Raw genomic sequence first — 11,020 nt, 5'->3', positions numbered from 1 at the left:
GATAAATAGTTAAATGAAGGAGAACGCTCTAGCAAGCATAGAACTGTGACACACCTCAACTCATAATTTGAGTCTGAGGTCATGTTCCTTAAATCCAGGCTCCAACATTGATGCGGGCACAATGTGTTAATTAACACACCCATCACTTTATGGCACTTGAATTGCTTGGCAATAGAGACTGTATCATATGATCCAAGAGATGAAAATCTTTCCCCAAAAATGTACACTCCCTTGATGCCTAATTAAGTCATTTAAAAACATCAATAAAGCTTAATTAGTTATTTAGGGAGTGTACAAATTTCACTGGCACATGAAGCATGCTGGGTTAAGTTGCATGGAGATTAAGAAAGGTGACGAAAGGTGACCCTAGTCTTTGCCTTCCTGAAATAACTTAGACTTTTATAGGCAGAACTGACAACTGAGAACTTTTTTAGATCATTGCAGTTTAGCCTAGGAGTTAGGAATTAACCAAGCAAAAGGCAGTTATAAGGTATCTGTAATGTGCCAGGGACTGTCCTAGTCACTGGGGCCACCGATACAATAAATGAAATCATCTTTTTGAGTGTGTGGTGATTGTCCTCAGAATGATCATGGTTTAAACATTCTCTCCTTCCCATTCAGGGTACAGTGACATAACCTCCAAGGCTACGTGATAGAGGGTTTTTTTTTAATGAAAACAACAGCAGTCTATTGATAGATATTTAGAGGAGAATGAACTGGATTCTCCCACTTTTGCATTAATACAAATATATCTTCCCTCCACTACTCAAAATTAATTATTTTACTATGTGTGGGGGGGCTACACCCTGACACCCACCCAGCCTCAGTTGATGGACTGGTATCATAATTTTGAAATGAGTAGACTTTTTAAGTTCAGAAGAGAGGGGGAATAGTAAAATTTCCACTGATCTTCCTTTCACAGGACTCAGAGCTGTCCTGACCAATTAGCTTTTAAGTATCAAATCTGAAGGTGAAACCTCAAGAGCAAATAAGTTCTTAAGCCACAAACACTAGAAAATGATATAGATAAATGAACAATATAGATCCCAGAAAAAGAAATGCCCAACAGCACCAACGAAAGTGAGACAAATAATGATGGTATACATCCATGTACACTGTCTTCAATAAAGGTACCAGATACCCTCTAACCTCTGCATTTATCATACCCAGTTCCTGAGATCACTCAACCCATGAAAGCCATTTAACTCATCTTCCCTCTGGGAGATGAGCTGAAAAGTGAAGTCACTAAAAAGAAAAAAAGAGAAAAGAAAAGTGAAGTCACAAGCTTCCCCTCTCTGCTGCCTGGAAGAGTTTGATTGGAACATACAGAAAGGTTCATGTATAAGATATGTTCACCAGGTTGGAATCTGTCACTTTGATTAAATGCTTTTTAAAAGTAACAACATTGATAGATGGGGTTCAATGAAGCATTTTCAAGAGATGTACAGGGAAGAGGAGTTGCTTGTGGGTAGAGGCAAATATGCCAAGTAAATTGGTTAGTAGATGCATCCACACTCAAAGACACATCCCTAGACTCATACATCAGGAAATAGGTGATTGACAGCAAGGTTGCTCTGAGATCTTAAAGAGAAAAAGCCAATTTGGTTTGGCTGATGTTCACAGTACCCTCTGTTGTCAGCTAGTGGTCACTAGATGAATAATGACAAGCTTTTATTCACCTTACCGTTTTTGTGTATATTAGTTCAGGTTTGAAAGTGATAATGGGATCATAGAGAGACAGGCAGTGACAAGTAAGAATGATTATAAACTAAAGGAGAACTATAGGACAAAGTGGTTTAGAAATGGCTGATATTCACTTTTTTCCATCCAGGCATAGCCCAGAGTATTTCAAGTTACTCACGTTAATTTCTTTTTTCAATTTTAGTGGTCTCTAGAGTCAGTTTAAGATGAACTTGGAGATATTTCAACTACCTGTCATCCTTGGTTGATTGAGAAATTTAAAAATAGAAACACAAAAGTTTTAGTTTTATAGTTTTGGAGAAAATGGAAATAAATCAGAGGTAGGGTCATCATAATGTAGTAGAAGGGAACATTGGAAATGTATCACTGGGTATGTGTGTATATCCACACATACACAAGTTTGATTTCACCAATGAGTGGGGGGAAAGCAGACAAATGGCCATAGGAAAGGAGTAATTTGAGGTCTGTGGCAAGGGAGAAGTGATTATTTAAGATGAAAGACATATTATTTCAATAAAGTACTAATTTTAAGAGGTTTGAGGTGAAAAGACAAAGTTCACTGTAATCATTGTGTCACATTCAGGAAGAAAAGAAAGGATTTCTGTGCAGCAATGTTGGCCCAGTTGAGACAGGATTCAATATATTCTTTTAATTTCTAGGGGGTTTTTTGGTTTATTTTTTTTTTTGCAGGGCAATGAGGGTTAAATGACTTGTGCAGGATCACACAACTAGTAATTGTCAAGTGTCTGAGGCTGGATTTGAACTTAGGTCTTCCTGAATCCAGGGCCAATGCTTTATCCACTGTTCCACTTACCTTCCCCAGATATGATACTGTGTTTTGTTTTTCTTTAATTTACCATGGCCGAGTGACCTTTTTCCAGGAAAACTGAGTAGCTCTTATGTAGGAACACAAAAAAGTGAATTTGGGGGTAAAACTGGACTGGTTTTTTGAAAGGTAAGAGGATAATGGGAGAAAGCTTCAAGGGTATAAAATGTAAAATGAAGCATTCATGGGTGGTAAAAGCGATGGAAGGATTAGAATTAATTTATAGGGGGCAGCTAGGTGGCGCAGTGGATAGAGCACCGGCCCTGGAGTCAGAAGGACCTGAGTTCAAACCTGGCCTCAGACACTTAACACTTGCTAGCTGTGTGACCCTGGGCAAGTCACTTAACCCCAATTGCCTCACCAAAAAAAAAAAAATCTATAAAAGACTGTTACATTAGGGTGGGGTGGAGGCACTATCAGTCATGATGATGAAGAAGATAGATTTTGGGAAAGTGAGGCAAAAAGAGAAATAGAAGAATATGAGATTACTACTGGGGATAGGACATTTGAAGTTCAAGATCCTGGAGGAAGAAAATTATGTGTCGTAGTAAGATGAAGAGCATGAAATTTTTTTCTGTGTGGATGAGGTACAGTTAAAAATGATGGTCAATGGAATTGAGAAGGTTGAAACTGAAAAGGCAATGTATAGGGTGGGCAGAGAGTCACAAGGTTTTAAATAACTTTTTTATAAGTATTTTTTCTGTATTTTCACCATTTATGAGATTTGCTTTTTCACACATAATGTAAATTCATTTCTTGTATATTCTGTGTATAATGCTATGTTACTGTAAATTAAAAAAAAATAAAGCAAGACCCTTCATGACTTTTGGACCACCCTGTATTAGAATATACATCAAGATACATGCTGAAGCCCCCAGTTATGAGGTCATGAGATAAAACAGAAATTATATATATATATATATATATATATATATATATATATATATATATATATATATATAGTATGCCTGATGCTGTTATTCTTAAAGGAGGAGTGGAAAATGATAGATAGATGTCTGTGACAATGATTTGGATGGGGTACTAAAGATGGATATAGTGTACTTCAGTATAGGGTTATCAATGTGATGTGATAGCAAAAAAAAAAGGACAAATTTGGGCTGCATTATGAGGGACATAAATCTTTCCAGGAATAAGGAGGGTATAAACCCAGAGTGTTTTGCCCTCATCAGAACTCACCTTCAGCATTATTCCAAAAGACAGTTTAAGAAAGGCATTGAAAACCGAGAGAGGATCCAGAGGAGACAATCAAGATAAAGAAGAGCCTTGAGTTTATATAAGAGTCAGTTAAAGGGAATGTAAATGTTTATCCTGAAAAAAGAATAGATTTGGGGTAGGTATAGGAGGGAAATGACAAGTTCCTTCAAGTATTAGAGACTCTGCTATGTGAAGGAGGGATTGAAGATTTTATTTTTGGCCCCCAGTGCTCAGAGCCATCAGTAATGGGTAGAAGTTACAAAGAGGCAAATATAAGCTTAATGTCAAAGGGGGGAAAATCCTAAAAATTAGAGCTCTTCAAAAGTTAAATTGTGTATAGGATACCTTAAGCAGAGGATGGAGCTCTCTTTCTCGTATGTATGTATGTATGTATGTATGTATGTATGTATGTATGTATGTATGTATGTATACACATATACATATATGTGTGTATGTATGTATACATACACATATAATGATGGAAATTACTTTTGCATATGGATTTGATGATGAAGTCCCTTAAAACTCCCATTCTGTGATTCTGCTGAATGATATTGGCAAATGGATAGATAATAACTATTGACAGTAATAGCTAGCATTATATCACATTTTAAGGTCTGAAAAGCACTTTACAAATAATATTTCATTTGATCCTCATGAAAACCCTTAGAGGTGCTATTATTATTATTACCATTTTACTGATGAAGGAATTGAAGGGAAAAAAGCATAAATTATCATTTGCCCAGGTAAGAAGTGCCTGAAGCTTAATTTGAACTCGTCTTCCTGATTCTCGGTCTAGTATTCTATCTAGTGCCTCCTAATAGATCATTTGGAAGTGAGAATGAGCAGAAGAATGTCTTCTCTTGTTGTACTTGTGCAATGAGAGTGCAAGCAGCCTCAGAACTAGAGAAGGTAAAAAAGGAATATGCCTGTGTGACCCTGGGCAAGTCACTTAACCCCAATTGCCTCACTAAAAAAAAAAAAAAAAAAAAAAGGAATATGCCTTCTGAAAAGAGCCAAGGTTCTATTACTGGAGGAAAGGGCAAGTATGAAATAAAGGAATTAAGGCAAAAGGAAAGTTTTAAACAATGGCATTGGTATTCCAAAAAAGTGCAACGAAATTTAGGGCCGCACATTATTTGAGTTTTGAAGATATATGGAGCTGACATGGATGGGAATGGAAATTAAGGATAGGGAAGAGAAAAAGAAGATATTACCTCAGTAGACTTTGAGTCCAGGACCACAGGAAAGAGGTCAGTCATAGCTGAGAATCGTCTAACTACAGCATAGGAAATAAGCAGAATGATCCTTTCTACTTCAAGTGGCTCCTAGAAGCCCAAGATGCTTTATAACACATATATTCCCATAAATAACATCATCATCAATAAAAATATTATGATTGGATCCTTGGAGGAGGCACTGAACTCAAGTTCTAAACTTGACCTAGAATGACCCAAGTGGAGATACTCCTGGTATATAACCTGCAAGTGCATCAATAACCCATTTTAAAATTGCTCAGCTCCCTGAAGTACCTGTTCCCCTATACACACACACACACACAACTTTGTTCTGACTGAGCTTGGATCTTTACTGTAAAATACAAGATGTATGTGCAAGCACATATGTAGAATTTCAGACATATTATCATTTACTCAGCCATTCAAAAGATCAGCAAGTATTTATTAAGTGTCCACTGTGCTCCTGGCACTGTACATGTCATTGGATCTACAAGTATAATGAATAAAATAATCCTTATTCTCAAGGAGATCATTCTATTTCACAACATAAGTAGCAACAGCAGCAATAGCCTTGGCAATACTAGTAGAAATTACACAAGGGTTGCTAAATCGGGGCAGCTGGGTGCCGCAGTGGATAGAGCACCGGCTCTGGAGTCAGGAGTACCTGAGTTCAAATCTGGCCTCAGACACTTAACACTTACTAGCTGTGTGACCTTGGGCAAGTCACTTAACCCTAAGTGCCTCACTAAAAACAAAACAAAACAAAACAAGGGTTGCTAAATCAAAACAACTAATAATTACATAGCACTTTAAGTTCTGTAAGTACTTTGCAAATATCATCTCACTTGATTCTGTTCAATAGTCATCACAGGTAATATTTTCACCTTTTTTTAGATAAGGAACCTGAGGCTTAGAAGGATGTGATGGAAGCAACGCTCTCACTGGCTACAGATTCAGAGGTATTTGTATTTTAATCCCACATCTATCACACACCACTCGTGTAACCTAAGGCAAATCACTCAAACTATTTGGACTTCAAAGTCCTCATCAGCTAAATGAGAGGGTGGGTCAAGATGGCCTTTGAGTTTCCTTTCAATGTTGTCTATAATGCCTGATAGTACAGCTTTCCTATGCCAACATAGCCAATAAGTACATAATACAAGATTCAAAACCTGTCTCTAAGGCCAACACTCTACTTTCTATGCTCTAGAATATCTGATCTAAATTTAAGCCAAACCATACACATTGATATATATTGTAGAGACAAAATGTCTAGAGTAGTCCATCTAGCCATGTCATTGAAATGAATGAATCAAATCCTCCCATTTTTTAAGAGAGGGGGCTAAGTTAAAAAAATACACAAATAGTACTTAGATCCTGTGATGGCAATGGAAAATATCCCAACTGAAAACTACAACACAAAATACATGTACTTGTGGAAGAGACACTGAGAACAGTTGAAAATTGGACCAGCCAAAGTCAGAGGAAGTGATACCTCGAACTGAGCTTAGAAATAGATGCAAACAATGTAAAAGAAAGAGACAGCACCTGTATACAAGCAAAGAAAAGTATCAAAGTAGATGAAAGTACTGTAAAATGGGAAACAGATTGGAATTCACTCTATAAAGGGTGCTGGGATGCAATAAGTATGTAATAGGATTTTGGAAATTGTTACAATGGAAAATGATCAGGAAACACTGTGTGGGTGGGTGTTGCAATGTGGAAAGAATATGTAACCAGAACTGTAACCATGTAATCAGAAAACTTGGGGCCAGCATGGGATATAGAAAACAGAGGCTTTACAAAGAGGCAATCCCATGTCAGTAGAAGAGTTCTGTCAGAGTCACTTTGTGAGAAAAAGGTACCAGGTGTAGTTAATACACACATCATTGACAATATCCTTGGGCTAGGAAGTGGTGGCTGATCCAAGGTTAGCCATTTAAAACTAGAAGACTGTGGGTAAGTAATTGAACTTCTTCATAGTGCTCCCAACACAGCTCTCTAAGTCTGAACTGATAGAGGGATTTTCCTCACTGGGAGTTCTCTTTGCCAATGAAATCACAGGATTTGTTAAAAAACAAACAAACAAATGTTTATAGACATCCTCCCTCCCTCTATTTTTCCCCCTCCAATATCCTTGGGATATTGCTCTCTCCCTTGTTTGTTTTCCATGTACAAGGCCACGGTAGCATTGGCTTGGTTTGAACTTTTCTCTAATGCTTCCTCCTACCTGAGCATGGTCAGGGCGACTTCTTGAAGGAGTTCAGAAGTGAAGGCAGATAGTCAAAGTCCCTTCCTTCAAGGAGCTTACATACCACTGGGGGCAGAAGATGCAATTTATACATAGAAAAGGTTTTTTTGTTTGTTTGTTTGTCTGTTTTTTGGGTTTTTTTTTGGTGTGGCAAAGGGGTTTAAGTGACTTGCCCAGGGTCACACAGTCAGCAAGTGTCAAGTGTCTGAGGCCAGATTTGAACTCAGGTCCTCCTGAATCCAGGGCCAGTGCTCTATCCACTGCGCCACCTAGCTGATGAAAAGTTATTTTCTTTAAAAAAAAAAAGGTAAATATGAAGGTTTTTTTTAGGGGGGGGGCAGAGTGTGAAATTCTGGGTGGACGGGCAGGCAGATTTCATGTAGGAGGAGGTTCTAGAGCTAAAGCTTGAAGGGAACTAGAGATTCTAAGAGGAACATCTAAGCCTTCTAGGTGTATGGGACAGCAACTGAGGCCCAAAAACTTTATGGCATGTTCAAGTTCACAAAGCTAGTTAAGTGTTGGAGGAAATAATCAAAACCTCATTTTACTGACATCAATATGAGCACTTTTACAACTATTCCTAATTTTATACATTTGGCTAAGTCCAAAGGCAGTAAATATACTTTGAGTTTTTCTTCCAACTATTTGTTTTGTGACTAATAATTGATATTTAGAGTATCCAAAGTAACTAAACCTTCTTTACTACTAATCAAGAAAGAAGTTCTTAGGAATATAATGCCTAGGTCTCAACAACCCATCCATTGCTTCAAGACCCCATTAAAGAAGATTACTAACATTTAAGCAGAGGTTTGGCTCTCTGCCTTAATTTATTTATTTTGTAATCTTAAAAGAAAGAAAATGGAGTTTAAAAAGGGATACATTAGAGAAGAAAGGAGTGAGGAATCATAGAACTTCTTTTCCCAAATAATCAGAGTGTTAATGTAGAAGTCTATATAAACAAGGAAAGGGTGGGGTAATCTGCTGTCACTTGAAGGTCACTTCCATATGAACTGATCAAAGAAAGATAGAAAGCATACACACACACACACACACACACACACACATATTTTGGTATAGACACATATCTCAACATAGAAAAAGGAGTAGAGAAAGGGAAAGGAGTATATTCAAGGAAGAATTAATTATAAGCAAAAATCTCTTAATTTTTTGATATCTCATTGGATTTAATGTTTATCCATTCCTACTTCTCAGGACGGCCCCAAGTATGTGTGTTTGTTTTTTTCTTCAAGGTCCATACAAACACACATACTTGGGGTTTTTAACCTGGAGTAACTATTTCCACTCTGACTAGTCAAGTATATTTTTATGAATTCTAATCCCTTTTTCAAAACAAACAAAAAATAGTTGTAAAGATAGGAGTCATTCCTTTTACCCACTGGGTCCAATACATGTTTTAGACATGAGGAACTGAGACAAAGTGATGATAACTGACTTGCCCATAGGTCATACATAACCGCCTAAGTATATGAGGCAAGATTTGAACCCAGACCTTCCTGAGTTTAGGGCCAACATTCTAGCCATTATGTTATACTGGCTATTTTTAAGATTCTCCTAGCTAAAGATTTTTATTATTAATTCTTCTATACCTTAATTAGTCATGCCTAGATAAAACGCTAAATATCCTGTTAGAATTACAATTTGGCTACAGGTCTTCGAGGTAAAGAGAGGCTTACAGAATGCAAACTAAAGCACCTTGGTACAGTTAATAGTGGCCTGAAAAGTTTACTGGAACTAGAGAGGGCTTCAAATCTTGTATAACTTTGGGATATCTCTCTCAGCCAATCATTCCCTTTCCCTTTACATAAGGATAATAGTAATTGTAGCACTAACTTTACAGTGTTGTTATGAGGATTAAATGAAATGAAGCATGCAAATAGTCTCCAAAATCGAAAGCACTAGATAAATGCAAGTTATTAAAAAGAAAAACAATGCGTATATATTGGAATAATTTCAAATCCTTCTAAAGTCTCTTGATCTGAAAAGGGCTTTATGCCACCCTCCATATTACAGAGGAGGAAACTAAGGCAGAAAATACTAAAGTGATGTGTGTAAGATTTCTAAGACTTCTCATTTTAAAAAAAGGCACTACAACTTCAAAGACAGTAGGGAGTCTTTTTGTTGCACCAGACACTTTTGATTGATAAAAAGTGTATATATGATCACACACACATATGGGAGAAAATATGTTCAGAGCCATCTTCTCTGATTAGGACTGGCTATATTTTTCCTATGGTACTGTTGTAGAATAATGGCTTTTCAGTAGTGTCAAGGACTAATTAACATATTTATAAGGTGAATTATGATGTTTCAACATTTTTATGCTCTTACTAAATGCATCTCTACAAAGGAAATGCACAATGTTTGGGGGGAAACTTTTTCAATAAAAATGAAATAATATAGATAATCTTTGGTTTGAAAATAAATATACTTTTCCCTTTATCACTCTTAACCTAATTCCACTGCTCTTTTAAGGGGAAAAATGCACCCATTATTCTCAGTTTCTAACTAATACCTTGGATCCTTCTCATATTTGCTGGTATTGGAGTTGATTCCCTGACCTCTTTTTTTTTAACATTTGTAGCATAGAATAGGGTTTAGTTAATAATGTGGGAGTATCTGTCCTCCATCTTGAGAGCACTTCACAGCATGTCACCCCTGAGTGTTGTAAAATAACTTTCTTATCTTGAGTGACAACACCCAAAGGCTTCTTAGGACCTTAATAGGGGATTTTTTTTAAAAAAAAGACATCTGGCTGTGAAAAGTTTTAGAAAATGCCAAAATAATCATTAACTTACCAAGGCTGGTTGACAAACTGAACTAATTGTGACAGTCTTGATGACTTCAAAGGGGACTTAATGTCTATACTAATCCCAGACGTGGAGAGCCATGCTAGCCAGATGCTTGCTTTTTACTCTTAAAGTTTTACTCGTACATTTACTATACCTGTTCATCTATGACAACCTACCTCTATATGAGCATGAGGTATCATAAGCAGGAGAGAGAGAGAGAGAGAGTAAAAGAGAGGTGCACATACACAAGCATACATATACATTTCTTCATGTATATATAGATACATATTTATGTATCTATATGTATCTATATATGTATATATGTATATGTGTATATATATATATATTATGTATATGTATATTTATTTATTTATTTATGCATTAATATCATTTAGGGGAGAATCCAAAAGGAAGATTAGAGACAGCAAACCAGCTGAACTTGCTCAATATTTCCCTCCAAACAACTTCAAGCCAAACCCTCAAATAGAATTTTGGGGTATCAGAGACAACAAAATGTCAAGGTGAGACATTTTTTCTTGCCCAAGTAAATTTAGATCAGCAGGAAAAGTTTATGACAATGGAGTAGAAGCATGTCCAGAGAGCATACATGCGGTGACAACAAGAGCAGCCATGGCAGCAGCAGTAGCATCAGGAGCTCACAGTCCAGAGAGGTCAGAGGGTCAGACAACTGATCAGAAAGAGATTAAAGGGGACCCATTGCTGGCACTAGGTATAGTGGGCACTAAATACCAATTGTATTGCTCATATGCAGTTCTGGGTCACAGTTCTAGGACAGAGAAGAACACTTGTGTTCAGTTTCAAAGGAACAGGGGACCCAACCATTGTTCCAGAGACAAGAGAAGTGCTAGTGTTTATAGCTGCACAGGAATAGGAACTTTTCTTGCTAAAAAGCCAGAGCACAAAACAGGTGAGGAATGACTACACCTCTCTCTAATCATCCCACCTTGGAAGCACCAAA

This window comes from Dromiciops gliroides, chromosome 1 (assembly GCF_019393635.1).
Source record: "Dromiciops gliroides isolate mDroGli1 chromosome 1, mDroGli1.pri, whole genome shotgun sequence".
In the NCBI taxonomy this organism is placed as follows: Eukaryota; Metazoa; Chordata; class Mammalia; order Microbiotheria; family Microbiotheriidae; genus Dromiciops; species Dromiciops gliroides.
This window is presented reverse-complemented; position numbering follows the sequence as displayed.